Source organism: Podarcis melisellensis (assembly GCF_964234715.1).
Source record: "Podarcis melisellensis genome assembly, chromosome: W".
NCBI classification, from domain to species: domain Eukaryota; kingdom Metazoa; phylum Chordata; class Lepidosauria; order Squamata; family Lacertidae; genus Podarcis; species Podarcis melisellensis.
In genome coordinates, this window is record NC_138535.1 from 606,844 (window position 1) to 619,222 (window position 12,379).

General features: G+C 50.0%; 1 long non-coding RNA gene and 1 pseudogene across 2 annotated transcripts in view; one reads left to right on the plus strand and one right to left on the minus strand.

Annotated features, from left to right (window-relative positions):
• The window catches only part of LOC309361320, a 367,676-nt gene that overhangs the window by 138,337 nt on the left and 216,960 nt on the right, over window positions 1-12,379 (plus strand). The window lies entirely within an intron of this gene.
• LOC309361127 (adhesion G protein-coupled receptor D2-like) overlaps window positions 1-12,379 on the minus strand; it is a 143,520-nt pseudogene that overhangs the window by 116,352 nt on the left and 14,789 nt on the right. Inside the window, exons 5-9 of the transcript in view lie at window positions 4,943-5,164; window positions 3,578-4,204; window positions 2,567-2,665; window positions 1,423-1,508; window positions 366-647 (exon numbers count right to left, since the gene is read on the minus strand). The product of the transcript in view is annotated as an adhesion G protein-coupled receptor D2-like (transcript). The remainder of the gene's footprint in view (window positions 1-365; window positions 648-1,422; window positions 1,509-2,566; window positions 2,666-3,577; window positions 4,205-4,942; window positions 5,165-12,379) is intronic.

Consider the following 12,379-nt stretch of genomic DNA (forward strand, 5'->3'; position numbering starts at 1 on the left):
CAGAGGCCGGACAACCATCTAGTGTTTCTTTATTTATTGTGTTTCTATTCCACCTCCCCCCGCCCCGCCAAAAAACCCTCCAAGGAGCTCAAGGAATCCTCTCCGTGTTTAATCCCCCAACAACCACCCTGTGAGGTCAGTGGGACTAAGAGGCCTGCATTGCCTTCCAAGGTCACCTCTGTCATCTCCATGGCCCTAGGGTCTCCCATGGGTCCTGGTCTGGCCACATACTCTCAAGGACGGAAAGAGATGGTGGACTATCAGGACTGCTTCAGCTTTCTGGATTTCCTGCCTCAAACATTGGGGCTCACCAGACCCATCCCCCCCCCCCGCCGCCCCTTACTTCTAGGAAGCCATGATTTTACCGGCTTTATTTCAGACCACTCCTCAGCATTCTGCTCCTCCAGGATTGCCCCAGCAATTGCCACGTAGTGCTGCCCTAGCTGCTCCAGCGTTGCCAGTTCCTCCGGCTTGTTGGCATCCATGTCTGAGACCTCCTTCAGCAGTTGCAAGATGCCCAGAAGAGCAGCTGCATCCAGAGATGTCAGCTCAGCGTCCGTCAGGACCGTCTCCACCACCCCTAGGTAACCAGCAATTACTGAAACGTCCATGCCTCGGGCTTCTGCCTGAAAGACACTCTCAGGAATCTGTAGCCAGAAACAAGACCCCCAGGTTAGAGAAGGGGGACTAAATGGGGGCAGGGTGGGTGAAGGGGTGTGTGTGCCTCCCCTTTTGGGAAAATCCACCCAGATGTGTCTGATCTGCACAAAGCCGTTTTTGAAGTATTTTTAGTAGCAGTGGTTCCAAAATCTGTTATATGGGAACTTTGAGTTGGGAGCAGCACACAAACTGAAGGCACTTTAGGGGAAAGTGTTTAGGGAAGCCATAAATCCGTGGGGGGGGGGGGCAGAGGGGCAATGTGGAGAGCTGAGATGAGAAGATGTACCAATAGATGTCTGTGCCCCACAACCAGACTTTAAGAAGCTTTAACAACCATGGGTCTCCTGAGACAAGACACTTGTCACGTGTTCCCAGAGCTGTGGCTCAGTGGAAGAGCACTGGCATTGAGTGAGGAAGGTTCCAGATTCAATCCCACTCCCCATCGGCAGCTCCAGGTAGAGCTACGAATGGCCCCTGCCAGAAATCATCCTGCTCAGCTAGATGGCTCAGGGGTCTGGCAGCTTCTTACAGAAATTATAGGACTGTGAAGTTGGAAGGTACCCCATAGATTTTCAAGTCCAACCCCCTGTAACCTGTACCACCCCAAATTCTCCCAGAAATCAATTTCCCCACAGACTCACCCAGGAAACACTTTGGGGCACTGAGAAAAGGCTCCAGGAGGCCTGGCCAGCAACACAGTGATGCTGGACCACAGGTGGAAGCCCTCAGGAGTCTGGGTTGAAGCCAGTGCTTTAGACTCACCACTGTCGCATTCGCTCATGCATTAACCTGAGCTATGAGCTGTGGGACATGTTTTGACTGTGTTTTCTTCAACTGCAAATAAAGATCTGAGGGGGAAAAAACAGACATGCAAATGGAAGGTTGTGAAAGGTGGTTTACAAAGTTAGTACCTTGCCCATTTCATGGAGCCAGGCAAAAACATTCCTCTTCAACTAGGGCTTTGGCCGATTAAGCCATCTACGGCCTTTTAAGTGTGATAGTGGGGGAGGGGTGTTGTTTTGCTATTATGCTATGTAATTTGTGTTTTTATGTTGTATTTTCATGTTGTAAACTGCCCTGTGATCTTCAGGTGCAGGATGGCATATAAATTTTAATAATAATAATAATAATAATAATAATAATTAATAAATAAATAAATAATAATAATTTCCACAGCCCTGCAAGGTAGACAAGGTGAAAAGAGAGCAACTGGCCCAAAGTCACCCAGAGCACTTTGTGGTCAAGGGGGGGGGGAGTTGAACCGGTGTCTCTCTAGGCCCCAGTCTGACACTCTGATCACAAATCCAGGCTGATCCAACAACTGGGGATACCAGAAGTACCCTTCTCCCCTGGAAACCAACCCAGTGATGAAGACCTGCTTCAGAGGCACAGTTTCCTTGTTGAACAAGGCATGACAGGGCCTTTCCAGTGCTGGCTCCAAAACCTTGGAACTCTCTTCCAGAGGAAGTGGAATCTGATCCCTTGCTCCCAGCCTTGTGACACTTTGGCATGAGATTGAGGACTATGAGCATTTAAATAAATAAATATTCTATTATAATTTTCAAATAAACATTCCCATTTAAAAAAAGTGGCTTGTGTTTTAATTAACGGGAAGAGGGGGTGAACCACTTTGGTAATTGTAACTTTGTGAGAGGAATAGGGGTCTCTTAACAACTCTCAGAACTCTCAGTGAACTACAGTTCCCATTATTATTTTTTTGGGAGGGAGTGCTTTTAATGTACTGTGCAGATGGGACCATACCGAACAAAATAAGAGTCACACCTGTTGCTCCACCCACTTCCCTCTGACCCACCGATTGCTGGCACAAAGGAATGGGGACCTTGGGCTTAAAATGACAGTTGTCACAGTTTGAGTCTGGAGATAAGGACAGTCAGAACTGCCATACCTTTTTTGCAGTAGCAGACAAAAGGCAGCAGCTGCAGGCAGGGGGCATAAGCAAGGCTTCCCTGGATGACCTGAACCATATGGCATTCCTCCACAGGCCCTGGGAGAGAACAAGAACAACACCCTCCGTCTACTAGATGTTTTGGGAAATTGTTTGTTTTCTATAGTTTGGGACACCCCTCGAAGCATCATCACCAAATTTGGCAGGGGGTTCCCTGAAGGTGGAGTTGGTAGACTCTTGGATTCTAGGTGCTGTTTTGAATCAAGACGTCAGACCAAAATGCAACTTTGGCATGAGTTTACCCAATTTTGGTGTCATGGGTCCAAAATCACAAATCACGCTATTTTTAGTTTTAACATTGCAATTTTTTATTCCCTAAAAACTCCCAGGCAGTGCCAGGCACTCACTGCTACTAGGTCCTTATAAAGCATCTTACTTCCACCCAGCTTTCCTGTTGATGCATTTGCCCCATCTTGCTGCCACCCCACCCCTCCCCCACTGCCTCCAGGTAAGTGGCGTTGACTCAGTCGTCAGGAGTCAGGTCGCAGCCATCGACCCTCCCCGCCATCTGGTCCTGCTCCATACAGTTTATTCGAAATACACTCTGCCATTTGTGTACTTGCAGGTAGCTGAGTCACACAACCTGATTGCCATGGACATCTTCAACCCTTGGAGAAAGAAGACCCCGGCAGGTCTACCTACCTATCTCAACAAGCCCATTTTGCAAAGGAGACCCAAGAGAGTTCAAAGCCTTTCCAGCCCAAGATGCCTTCTAAACAAGGAAGGAGAACCTGTGGCCCTTTAGTTGGGACTACAACTCCCATCATCACTGGCCATGTTCTGCAGGCCACAGGGATCCCCACCACTGTCCTGGGGCAGCTTCCTCCCCTGCCCCCATCCAATATAGGCATATAACCAGTCCATACCAACTGAAAACAGGGACATGCAAATCAACCAGCTAACAGACCAGATTCAGACAGCTGGTGCAGTCACAACCCAAGAGTGCTTTACCTGGGCAGGTTAGCTACACTGTGGCCTACTGGATGCTCACTTCCACCTTGAGGATGTCGCTGCTCCAGGCAAACACGAGGCTCTCTTGAATAGGGATGCAGGAGCGCACTTTCTCCATCTGCTCCCTGCTGAGGACCCTCTGCCAAACATGCAAACCAGTGAGGTTCCCACTGAAGGACTCTTTCTCTTTGAAGGCCCCACCCAGGGAGTCCTGATCTTGCCCGATAATGAACGTCCCGTGGCCATTCATGTCATGGGAGGCTGAAAGCCCTGTGGCTGAGGCCTTCTCCTTCCCGTCAGCATGGATGGCCCATGCCCGATTCTGATGCTACCATGTGACACAGAAGTGGTGCCACTGCCCATCGGCACAAAAAACAGGCAGGCACGGGGAGTGGTGCCCATGGAGGATGATGAAGCCATCCTCGTCGATGAAGCCATGCAACTTGAACTCATTGATGAAAGCCGGGACCGCGTAGGAGAAGACAGTGGAGATCTCCACAGCCTCAGGGTCCCACTGGACGTGGGCGCAGGCACTCACGGCGGGCATCTCTGGGAAGTCGGCTAAGACCTTCACAAACTTTGTGTCTGTTTTGTTCTTGAAGACCAGGATTGGTGCGGAGATGTTTCCTGGGGGTGGGTGAGAGAGATGGGGATGTGACCAAGGACCCAACATTTAAAACAGTTCTGGTTGCCTCGCATAAAAAAGCACGTTGTAGAGTTGGAAAAAGTTCAGAAAAGGGCAACCCAGGTGTTCTATGGGATGGAGTGATTTCTGTTATGAATAAAGGTTGTCATATTTGGGACTTTTTAGTTTTAGAGAAAAAGCAAGGAAGGGTTACATGATAGGATTTTTATAAAAATTATGCATGGCCAGAAAGTGAGAGAGAAAATTTTATCTCCTCTCATCACACTGGAACTTGTGGTCATCCAGTGAAGCTGAATGGTGGAATATTCAGGACAGATAAAAGGAAAGCCCTTCTTGCAGTGTAGAGAATTAAGCTATGGAACTCTGATGGCCACCAACATGGATGCCTTTAAAAGAGGATTGGACCAATTCCTGGAGGAGGAGGAGGAGGAGACGGAGGAGGAGGAGGAGGAAGAGGAGGAGAGGGCTGTCAGTGGCTACTAGCCAGTATGGCTGTGCTCTGCCCTCCACGCTTGGGGGCAGCCATGCTTCTGAATACCAGTTCCTGGAAACCACAGGGGGGGAGGGAGAGGGCTCTGGTCTCATGTTCTGCTCCCTGGTTTCCCACAGGCGTCTAGGTGCACATGGTACTGTGAGAGCCGGTTGCTGGACCAGGTGGGCCATTGACCTGATCTAGCAGGCTTATCTTAGGTTCAATAGTGCAGCATATCTCTACTCACGCCTCTGCTTCGGCTTCTGCAGGAACACCTCCTGGTCATCCATCCAGACTGCGCTCTGGACTTGGTAGGACTGCAGCTTTTCCCCAAGAGATGCCAGCTCAGATGGCAACCGAGCGAAGCGCTGCTGGCAGAACCCGTCTGCATGCCACCAGTCCTGGAGGATGGGCACGTATTCATACATGTCTCCCAGCATCTCTATGATCAGGGGGACAGAGCCAGGATCTGTAGGGGAACCACATGGAGGGAAAGATAAAGTAGCTGCTGTGATTCCTGCATTGCAAGGGGTTGGACTAAATGACCCTCCAGGTCCCTTCTGATTCTATGATTCTGGGATGGAAGTGAGTTCAACTTCCTCTGCCAAGAAGTCCCTTGGCTGGCATCATTTTATCATTCATTTTATCCAAAGTGCTTTTACCCTGCTGTTCAGCTGAAAACACTTCCAGAGTGGCCAACAAATCAAGAGGGGGGGGGGGGGAAATACAGCCCCTGCCCTCGGATGTATGTGACACAAAAGGAAAAAAGGGTGAGAAGGGATGATGAAAACTCAAACTCCAAATTCTTAATGTAATATAAGGACCCACTTGGATGGAAATGGACTTCTCACAGTTAAAAACAAACCAAAGTGGGCTTTGGTAGCACCTGAGAATTAACCTGGAAGTGAGTTTTACATGGCATACAAGATGGCCTACGATGGGGAGAGGCATGAAGCCCACCAACTCTTTGAGGGGGACAGAATAAAATGCTCCACTTGCTCATCTCCAGTTTACAAAGCGTGTTCTCCCTAGCAGAGAGCACGTGTTGCGGTTGGGGAACAGGCCGCCCTCCCATGACTAGGCAAATTGTCAGCAACCCTGGCCTTAAGGGTTAATTGGGTTGCTGGGGGATTTTGATTGTTACCAATTTGGAGGAGGAGTCAGAAGATATAAATAGATGTGCCGGACGTAGGGACGTCCTTCTTGGACGTTTTGCATCGGATCACATGGAGCACTTGGACAATCTTCTCATTGTCTGGTTACATTTCTTTATTTCTATAATTCCCCTTTCCTTTTAATCCTCTCTAGTCCCTTAAATAATTTAATTCCCCCCTTTTCCTGTTCTATTTCCCACCCCACCCCTTACCCTGCCCTGTGGGAAGATTCTCCCTGTATCCGTGTCTTGCCTTTCCCAATAGGGAAAGAGCCCCCATTAGGGGCTTTCTTTCGCAAAAAAAGGTTTCCCCCATTTCTCTCGTTGAAATTGTGGGGCTAGTCAGGGCTGTTCCCAGCTTAGCTGGAATCACTTGCGTTTATGGTATCCCCATAGGTTGGCTTTATTTTGAGTGTGTGCAGCGCTGTTGGCCAAATTTTAAGCTAGCCTTGGGTGGGAGCACTAATTTGGTTTCCTTTAATATTGCTATGAGACTAAGATTCTCAAGAGCAGAAACTGGGAGGCCTATTCGGCCTGCACATTAACTTCCAAGCCTAAGTCTGCTACAGGTAGCAGTTAATTGTTAAGTCTCTGACATGTGACTCATTCTAGCTATAGGAATGTATCTGCTTGCAGGCCCAGTTGCTGCTAATGTATATCTGAGGCAGACAGAGGGCGGCAGAGGCTCTCTGTGCCTCCAAGGACTACGAGCACTCTGTATATGCTCTTGAACTATGCCGTTTCTGAGCAAGTTTATTTTCTTTAAGTTTTTTTTTTTTTTTTGCCCTGTTAGTGGTGACTGCCATTTTAGAGACAAGCCATTGTGGCTTAGTGGCTAAAGTGTAGGACTAGGACCTGGGAGACAGGGTTCATATCCCCCTCTTAGCCACCTTTATAACAAAACAAAACTAACTGCTCCTTTTGGGCTATTCTGTTGCTGGGTAGTTCTGCCCATTTGTGATAAAAGAACTTTGGGTTTCTTGAAGGGGTGCTTCCCTCAAAAAGGGCTAGCAGGGGTACCTGGACAAGCTGTGGGCTACCTCAACTCTGCTATTTCACTGGAAACAATTATGCCTGGCCTAGCAGGTGATCCTAGGGCTTTGCCCTAGAATTCAATGGCCTGGAAGTGTTTCCGGCCTGAATAGTGTCCCCATGTCCACGAAGCATTGGTTTCACTGGGTCAGCGCATAGTGCCGGTAATGCCTAGGTTGCAGGATTGGTCCCTGTATGGGGTAGCTGCATGCTCCCATACTGGTCTACCTGGACACTTAGGTCCTTTTGGTGGTTACCTCACTGCGAGGGATGTAACGGGCGCCACGTTTGCAATATGCAAGTGGGAGAAAGCACCTTTGTGTGCCTGCATTGCAGTTTGCTCTGTGCGTTGCAGGGCACGGCGCTGCACGGGCTGCAATTGCATTGCATTGCATGAGAGATTTGCAGTTGCATTGCACGGAGGGTGTGTGTGCATTGCACGGAGTGTGTTGTTGCGTGGCACAGAGTGTGTTGTTGCATTGCACGGAAGGTGCGGTTGCATTGTACGGAAGGTGCGGTTGCATTGCACGGTGTGTGTGCATTTCACGGAATGTGTGCATTGCATGGAGGGTGTAGTTGCATTGCACGGAGGGTGTTTTTTGCATTGCACGGAGTGTGTGCATTGCACAGAGTGTGTAGTTGCATTCCACAGAGCGTGTTTTTTGCGTTGTAGGGAGTGTGTAGTTGCATTTGCTTGGAGGGTTTGTGTGTGCATTGCACGGAGTGTGTTTCTTGCATTGCACGGAATGTGTAGTTGCATTGCAGAGTGTGTGTCGGAAAAGGAAGCTGGCTCGGCAGCAGCTTTGTCAGGACTTCTTTAGGGGTTCTGGCCAGCGTCGGCCCTGTAAATTTACATATCACGATGGCAGCACAAGATGCCCCCTGCCCAAGTGGGGGCTGGAAGCTGGCAAGCAATAGCTCAATACCTTTTGCCCTTATTCCCATTTTATTTAGGGATCCAGTGGATATCGTTGCTAAAACAAACCACTTGCCTATGGAGAAGCTGTCTGCCTTGAAGGAAGTTATTTTGTAATACTTCCTCTGTAGCAAGTGATGCTTCATCAGATCCGATCTTGCTGGGTCACTTAATTAATCTTCCCACTAGGCCAGGCTGCCTGCGGCCTGAGGTCCCCTTACCTTTGTGTACGCCTACCAAGTGTGGTGAAGGCAGATATCAGGCGATGGTAGCAATTCCTGAATGGATGCAATAGTAGTTCGGCATGGCAGGATACCTTGAACCCGCACAGGGATTTTCAGGTTCATGCTGGTGCTGCTGGATTTTTGCCCTTTGGTTTTATTTCAAGGGCTGATGGTGTGCAACGCTATGGCCTCAAGCCCGGTGTGGTGAGGCAATCATACGGGATCCTCTAATGATGTTGCTGACACTATCCCATTTTCAGATGAAGCGCTTCAGATCCTGGGCTCCAGACTCAGCTGTTGCCAGACTTTTCCAGACCACCTGTGGCATTTTGACAACAATTAGTAGTTACAGAGAGCAGCAGCTTCCAATTCCCCTTCTGCTTTTAGCTCTTATGGGAAGGCCTGGATGGATTTCTTAGCCTTAAGTTGGCAGTCCTCGGCCATTCAGATGAATTGGCCCCCATCCTCTGAGCATATCCTGCAGTATTTGGTCCACCTGCTGCAGATTGGGCGTGCTGTTATAATCGACCCAGCTTACTTATCTGGGTATTCTTTTAGATACGGTGGCTCAAACTTCTAGCTTGCCGAATGACAAGCTGGTTGCCTTAAGACAGATTATAGAAGAAGTGTTACCTTTGCGGAAGGTGTCTCTTAGACAACTCCAGTCGCTATTAGGGCACCTTAATTTCGCTTGTAAAGTGGTGGCTCCTGGGCGCCCTTTCTGCTCTCGCCTAGCTCGTCTTACAGAAGGTTTGAAGGCTCCACATCATCGGGTGCGCCTTTCTAGTGAGGTGAGGGCTGATCTGTCCATGTGGTTGGAATTCCTGGAGGAATTCAATGGGGTCTCATTATAGCAGGACACGTTAAATTTGCATAATAATTTCAGGTGCATTCAGATGCAGCCGGTTCGCTGGGCTTTGGTCTTTATTGGAAGGGCCGTTGGTGTGCAAAGCGTTGGCCTTCTGAATGGAGGGGAGGAGATATTACGCGGGACCTTACTTTTCTCGAGTTTTTTCCCATTGCAGTGGCAGTGCATGTGTGGGTCGAGGAGTTCAGGAACCGACGTGTCTGCTTCTGGACTGACAACCAGGCGGTGGTGACGGTCCTAGCCAAGCTGTCATCACGCTCCCCTCGGGTGTCGGCCCTCTTGCGAGTTTTTGTGCTGCATTGCTTGCGTTGTAATATAGTTTTTCTGCTCGTTTTATTCCTGGGGGTCTAACGAAATTGCTGATGCTCTGTCCCGTTTTCAGATGGAGCGATTCAGACTCCTGGTTCCAGAGGCGCGGATACTTCCGGAATATTTCCCGGATCATCTCTGGAACCTTGGCAACAATTAGTTTTGCAGGGAGTAGCGGCATCGGTTTCCCCTTCCACCCTGCGATCTTATGCAAAAGTTTGGGATGATTTTTTGACGTTTATACGTCAGTCTGCCAGCAAAATACGGGGGGCCCCACCCACCTCCTCGCAGGTCTTAAAGTATCTGGCACACTTGTTTCAGCTGGGGCGGGCAGCTAAGACAATTAGAATGCAAGCGGCTGCCATTGCCTTTTTCTGCAAAACATTTTATGATAAGGATCCTTGCGCAAAGTTTATTGTCCGCAAGGCCCTCGAAGGCTGGGGTAGGTTGTGTCCTCCCCGGCCGGTATCCAGGCGTCCCATCTCTTTTGACATGCTGAGCAATATGCGAAGAAGCTGCGGGTGGTGTGTTGGTCGGGGTATGAGGCACGTCTATTTTCGGCTGCCTTTTCTATAGCCTTTTTTGGTGCGTTAAGAGTGGGTGAAATAGTGGTGGAAGACCATAGGGATGGTCGCTCTTGGGGCCTCTTCATCCAAGACGTGCAGTTATCCCCTGCCGAATTGAGAATCATGGTTAGACATTCTAAGACGGATCAGAGGGGTAAAGGTGCGCTCATTCGTCTCCCTGCCACGAGGGAGGCGGGCCCTTGCCCTGTAAAAGACGTTGGCAAATATCTGGCTGTGCGCACTCAGGGGGATGGGCCTCTGCTCCGGCATGAGGATGGGTTGCCGCTAACTAGGCAACAATTTACAGGAGTGATGCGAAAAGCGATTCTGGCCTGTGGCGGCACAGCTGGAGATTATGCTCCCCATTCATTCCGGATTGGGGCTGCCACGGTGGCAGCTCATTGGGGTTTGTCAGCGGCCAGGATAAAGGATTTGGGCCGCTGGAAATCAAATGCGTTCAGAGGCTATGTTCGCTAACATGATGTATTTTGTCTGTTTATGTTGTACCAGGTCTGGCGCCTGTCCGCGTGTGGATGGTGGGGCACAGCATCATCCATTGGGCTGGTGTCGCAGCACGGCAGGCTGGTGTTGGTCCAGGTCTTGGCCTTCCTCCCCATGTGCAGCTGTCCTGGTTGTCCAGACGTGGAATGCTGTGGTCGGAGCTCCTGCCACGGATCCGGTGCCAGTTGCTCCGTGAGGGGCCGCCATCAGCCATTGTGATACAGATGGGAGAGAATGACCTGGTGGACATGGGCTGTTTTTCCCTGCGTGCTGCAATTTTGATGGACTTGGATACATTGCGGGCAATGGTGCCTGCGGCTAAGATTTTTTGGTCTCAGCTTTTGCAACGATGCGTGTGGAGGGGCAGTCGTTGCCCAGTGGCCACTGAAAGGGCTAGAAGACGCATCAATTCGGCTGTGGCTGTGCGGATTGCTGAGCTGGGTGGTGAGGTGATCTCCCACCCTGCGATTCTTTTTTTTTTTTTTTTTTTTTTTTTTTTTTAAGAAGCCATCCTTTTTCCGAGCTGATGGCGTGCACCTTTCTGCTTCAGGAAATGAGGCTTGGATAGGTGCGGTGGTGGCCAAGCTGAGGTCTTGGTGCGTGCGGTGATCTCTCACCCTGCGATTCTTTTTAAGAAGCCATCCTTTTTCCGAGATGATGGTGTGCACCTTTCTGCTTCAGGGAATGAGGCTTGGATAGGTGCGGTGGTGGCCAAGCTGAGGTCTTGGTGCGTGCGGTGATCTCTCACCCTGCGATTCTTTTTAAGAAGCCATCCTTTTTCCGAGATGATGGCGTGCACCTTTCTGCTTCAGGGAATGAGGCTTGGATAGGTGCGGTGGTGGCCAAGCTGAGGTCTTGGTGCGTGAGGTGATCTCTCACCCTGCGATTCTTTTTAAGAAGCCATCCTTTTTCCGAGATGATGGCGTGCACCTTTCTGCTTCAGGGAATGAGGCTTGGATAGGTGCAGTGGTGGCCAAACTGAGGTCTTGGTGCGTGAGGTGATCTCTCACCCTGCGATTCTTTTTAAGAAGCCATCCTTTTTCCGAGATGATGGCGTGCACCTTTCTGCTTCAGGGAATGAGGCTTGGATAGGTGCAGTGGTGGCCAAGCTGAGGTCTTGGTGCGTGAGGTGATCTCTCACCCTGCGATTCTTTTTAAGAAGCCATCCTTTTTCCGAGATGATGGCGTGCACCTTTCTGCTTCAGGGAATGAGGCTTGGATAGGTGCGGAAATGGCCAAGCTGAGGTCTTGGTGGGGTTAGTGAGTGGTTTGGCGGGGAGCTGGAGGCTCCATGGCGGTTAGGCATTGGTTAATTGGTGCTTGGAGGGGTAAGTGCCTATCCCTCCAAATGATGCGGAAAGGGAATTCCGTTAAAGGAATCCAGGGGCTTGCCATTCTTTCGTCCTTGACCGTGGAGCCGGACTTGGGCCGTGCAAGCCCCACCGGAACATGAGGGTGTGAAGCGAGGGTCTGTTTCCCAGCCTCACTTCTCATCCAATACTTGTTTCCCACGCTGGCTTCCGGTGGAGTCCGGAAGGACCAGCTCTGTCCTTGAGGGCCAGGACAGATAGTCATAACCAATGCCTAAGCAACCACTCACAATTTTTGTATTTTGAATAAAAAAGTTGTGGCCAAAACTATGCCAAAAACCTTAAACAAAATTGATGTGTGAAGTGTGAAATTATTTGGGGGGTGGCACTGTGGAACTCAACACGCAAAGCGTGTTCTCCCTAGCAGAGAGCACGTGTTGCGGTTGGGGAACAGGCCGCCCTCCCATGACTAGGCAAATTGTCAGCAACCCTGGCCTTAAGGGTTAATTGGGTTGCTGGGGGATTTTGATTGTTACCAATTTGGAGGAGGAGTCAGAAGATATAAATAGATGTGCCGGACGTAGGGACGTCCTTCTTGGACGTTTTGCATCGGATCACCCGCCCTCCCTCCCTTTAATAGGGGGGCTTGTTATTTAAGTTGATTGCTTGACCTTGCTATGCCTGTCATGGGGTCGTCCGCCTTGGTGCGGGGGCCTGGTAGGAATTTGGCCATCTGGCTGATTGGCTGGTGCCATTTGGTTTTTGCCTACTGCGTAGCAAATCGTCACAACTTGTAAGGTTGGCG